The 4721-nt window shown below is 41.2% G+C and overlaps 1 non-coding gene across 1 annotated transcript; it reads left to right on the forward strand.

Annotated features, from left to right (window-relative positions):
- Positions 1 to 372: 372 nt before the first annotated feature.
- On the forward strand, positions 373 to 468 carry LOC132358050 (small nucleolar RNA SNORA31). Its single transcript, XR_009500407.1, has one exon. It is a non-coding gene; the product is annotated as a small nucleolar RNA SNORA31 (small nucleolar RNA).
- The last annotated feature ends 4253 nt before the right edge of the window (positions 469 to 4721 follow it).

The following is a 4721-nucleotide window of genomic DNA, read 5'->3' on the forward strand; positions in this document are numbered from 1 at the left end:
AGATACTGTACTACTGTACTGTATACAGTATGGTACTGTAAAGTACATAAAAGCACAACCACTTATAGAGGATGCACACACATGACAATGTACACCAGACATGTGAGCTAATTTACGTGATTGGACATGTGAACGCACGTCAACATCTTCGAAAGTTCGCAACCTGAAGGTTGTATGTAGGGGACTTACTGTACTACAAGATGTTGGGGAAGAGTGGAGTTCAGATAAAATTTAAATGAAGCAGTGTACTGATTAGCCCAAAGCAAAGTAGGTTGGTATGTAAAAGAGTCCATGTCAAGTCTGGACTGTGAGGTGGATCCAGGGTCCTTTTTATTTAGAAACGCTAAATTAAAAAAAGATGTGACATACTGTCTGCTAAGGTTTCCACTACAGATGCAAGAAAAAAGTGTCCTTATGCTTTCTGTTTGTCTGATTGTGGCAACCCAGATTGAATGGGGGAATACAGGGAAAAATTGCAACTGACAAATAACCTTGTGAACAGTAAAAGCCTCCTTTATTTCAAAGAAGAGTTTATAAGAACAGTATTGGAAAATTATTCCCCTACACCCTTGCCTTCTGATTTTACTTTTAAAAGCATAAGGGTTCAGTCTAAGCATGGTGGGGAGGGATAGTTAGGGAGTTTGGGATCGACATGTACACACTGCTATATTTAAAATGGATAACCAACAAGGACCTACTGTATAGCACAGGGAACTCTGCTCAATGTTATGCGGCAGCCTGGATGGGAGGGTAGTTTGAGGGAGAACGGATACGTGTATATGCAAGGCTGAGTCCCTTTGCTGTGCACCTGAAACTGTCACAACATTGTTAGTCGGCTATACTCCAATATAAAATAAAAAGTTAAAAAAATAGATGTGACATGTTTGCTTCAGATACCCCTTATTTGAAGCTCTGAACCTGGGTTGGAAATCGAGTCTGCTTCTCTGTGTCAAAGTGACTTGAATCCTCCAGGCAAGAGTGGGATGTTTTATTCTTACTGACATAATTTCAATTAACAAAGCTTCTGATAGTCTATGATTTTAGAGAACAAGTTTTCTGGGACTAGGGTAAGGCAAGAGAGACACTCACTTCAAAGTGCAAAATTTAAGGGGGCACCAAAAAACTCAGTAATCAAAACAAATAACATTTTAGTGCAATATTTTCAAAAGTCAAAATACAAGAACATTGATGATTGAATCATTAATAGAGAACATGAAGCCAGATCAGAAAAATGCAACATAGGTGTTGGTAGAGTTAAGAAAGGTTCAGGTTTGAGATCAGCTCAGAGAGGCATTGATGATGGAAGTAAACAGGGTCTAGGATTTGAGACGTTGACCAGAAGTCACAACAATAATAAGTTTTGGCAATTTATGTCGAGGTGCGTGTGTTACAATAATATTCTCATATTTGCCATTCTGTCTTTCATCCAGTTCATAAATACTGCTGGGGAGACAGAGAAAATGGGATAATCTGAGAGGCTAACATTCTAGCTCTCCAGATTGTTGAGCTGAGGTCCAGAGAAAGGAAATGAATGTCCTCAGGGTACCCAGCAATCCATACTCAAGCTTAGCCAGGGTCTACCTGCTAGGTTGGAAACACCTTACGCAGGGAAAAGAGCTCTTTACCTCTTGTCAGAGTAGGCTCCCTGCAGGAGGGTATACTAGGACTAGCTTATAAAGACTGTGTATAGGAGTTCAGAGGTGAAGAACACCCAGAATTCTCTTCTCTCCCAAGAGTCAGTAGCAGCTCCTGAATTTCCATATAAGAGAGGCTAACCTGGTTGACAGCAGGTGTTGGGGGCATGTCTTGGAGATGCATTTTCATCGAAAGTGTGCTTAAAATGTTTTCTAAATATTTTTCTATTGATAATTTGCTGAAAAACATTAGTTGTCCAGATCAAAGGCTAGTATTATTATTCTCACCTACTATCATTTCAGTGGGGTAATGGGATTGAGGGGGATTAAAGACCCCTCCATATCTGTTCCACAGTCCGTCAAAAGGAGACTGTACCACCTTGACTCCTCCCCTCTCTTCTACAGTGGTATCGCCCAGGAGGGACTTTTCCCCCCTCTTCCCAGTGGTATCTCCCTTGAAGATCGGGACACATCTCCCCTCCCCCGAGTTGGGGTTTGGCACCTCTGCTTCTGTAAACTTTGCACAAACCTATAGAACTCGGTTCCAAAGACCAGCTTCTCCTGGAAGCTTGTCTTCAGAAAGTTTCTACCCATGAACGACACCCCCCTCCGTCGCCTATGGAACAGCCCACTGTACGGAATGGATGCTATGATGGCGGCCCTCATGGTGGAAAGCCTCGGCGCAGCCATGTTCCTTTCTCGGCACCGCTGCTCATGGACAAAGTCTCTGCAGATCCATAACAGCACCTTGTTCAGAGTGAGTAGACCACAGTCGCACAGCTCTTGTGTGATCGTGTGCGAAATTAACAGCCCCAGAAGGGGCAGGTTCAGAGGTGAGGACAGGAAACGGAAGTGGCCCTCCGAGGCTGTTTAAGTCTTGTTGGCGCGCGGCACTAAAGCGAGTGCACGAGGGTTTGTGGCGTGACAGTCATCAGTGATTTTGAGGTGATGGCTTTGTTGGCTTTTGGGAATGACAGTTTGTGGGGTCAGTTGGTGGGGAATTAAAGAATCTGGTGAATGGGAGTGTATGCGGGTCAGGGAGGGATGGAGGCTTCTGATCAGGATAGTCAGTTCTTTTTTAGATTCCTTGCTGCATTTTGTTGTCAAGTCCTAATAGTGTGTGTGCTTTTAGATTTTTTCCTCAGTCTCCCCAGAGATTTGCTAATTTTATTAGCCTTTCCAAACTACCAACTTTTGGCTTTGTTGATCCTCTCTGATGTACCTTTGTTTTCTCTTTCCCTAATTCCTACTATCTGTGCTATTTTCTCTTTTATCTAACTTCTTAAATTGGTTGTTAATTCATTAATGTTCAGCCTTTCTTTGTTAAAAGGCATTTGAAAACATGAATTTCCCTTTAAGAGTCTCTTTAGTTGCGTTCCACAAAATGTTATATACACCATCTTATTATTGAGCTTTGTGTTTAATTTTTCTTTTTTATTTATTCTTTACATTACTATAATGTTTTGGGAGGGCTGACATTTTAATTAAATTTTTTATCCAGGGGTATGGTATGTCTGTGTGACTATTTTATATTTGTCAATTTTTTTTTACTTTTTAAATTTATAGGTGCAGCTCCTTAAATAATTTATTTTACATATTTTATATTTTTCTTGTTATCATTACTAACGGATTTTTTTTTCCGTTTTCATTTGGTCATTGTTATTATACAGGGAAAAAACTATCTGCTCTTGTAATTTTATCTTGTATCCAGCCCCTTATCAAATTACCCTATGACTTCTGGTAGAGTCTGGGGTAGGTTTTCTATGTATAAAATCATATCACTGGCAAAGAAAGCTACATTTTCATTTCTTTTTTTTTTTAACTTTATTTTAAATTTTATTTATTTATTTATTTATTTATTTATTTATTTATTTATTTATTTATTTTTGGCTGTGTTGGGTCTTTGTTTCTGTGCGAGGGCTTTCTCTAGTTGTGGCAAGTGGGGGCCACTCTCCATCGCGGTGCGCGGGCCTCTCACTATCGTGGCCTCTCTTGTTGCGGGGCACAGGCTCCAGACGCGCAGGCTCAGCAGTTGTGGCTCACGGGCCTAGTTGCTCCGCGGCATGTGGGATCTTCCCAGACCAGGGCTTGAACCCGTGTCCCCTGCACTGGCAGGCAGATTCTCAACCACTGTGCCACCAGGGAAGCCCCATTTTCATTTCTTTGCAATATTTATTCTGATTATTTCGTCTTCTATTGTGTAAGCTAGAGCCAGAAAAAACAATTTTGAGTTGTATCAGACATCCCTATCTTTTTACTAATTTTAATGGCAGTTGCTTCATCATTTTATTTTTTAGCATAGTATTTCAGGGATATGTTTTGTAAATGATTTTTGTGATATTTAAGTGATTTACTTCTTCCCTAATTTTAGTTTGAGTTTTTATTAGTAATGACTGCTGAATTGTGTCAAATGCTTTTTTGGTGTAAGTTAAAAGCAGCATGTTTCCTCCCCCCCCCTCCCAGTTTGTTGATTTAATAAATATTATTAATGTTGAATCATCTTCTGGAAAGAAGAGGCTCAGAGCTTCTCTGCAGAAGAATTTAAGAGGGATTTTTCACCCTAAAATGGTGAAATAATTAAAGTGGACAGAAGAGACCCCTTTCATTAAGATTACCAGGTTTCCAGGTTTTTTGCCTCCACAGTCACTCACCAGGACCCCATGGACAAGTCCTTCCCCTGCCTACCCCATGGGGCTTCAGCACCATTCACTGCCTCACTTCCACCTTCTCCCCAAACCCAGACCTGCCGTGAACCTGGAATTGAGGGAAGAGCTGGTTGGGTAAAGTGTGAAGCACCCCCTGTGGAGCCACCCAAGAGTAACGGACTCTGAGTTCATTAATTTGACTCCAAATATCATGATTGTTTCCACAATCTACCCTCACTAATACTCAGAGTGGGAGTTGCTGAACTTTGTGGGGTGAATGTGGAATGACAGTGATGACATGGATACTATCCTTTTAGGATTTGTTGGTGTCTCTGTGGAGCTGTTGAACTTTCTGCATATTGGAGGCTGCAGGATCTTCCATTTATTCTGACTGCAGCCCACATACAAAGGCCTCTCCAGCTTTGGAAGGTGGGCTGGTATT

This window comes from Balaenoptera ricei, chromosome X (assembly GCF_028023285.1).
Source record: "Balaenoptera ricei isolate mBalRic1 chromosome X, mBalRic1.hap2, whole genome shotgun sequence".
In the NCBI taxonomy this organism is placed as follows: Eukaryota; Metazoa; Chordata; class Mammalia; order Artiodactyla; family Balaenopteridae; genus Balaenoptera; species Balaenoptera ricei.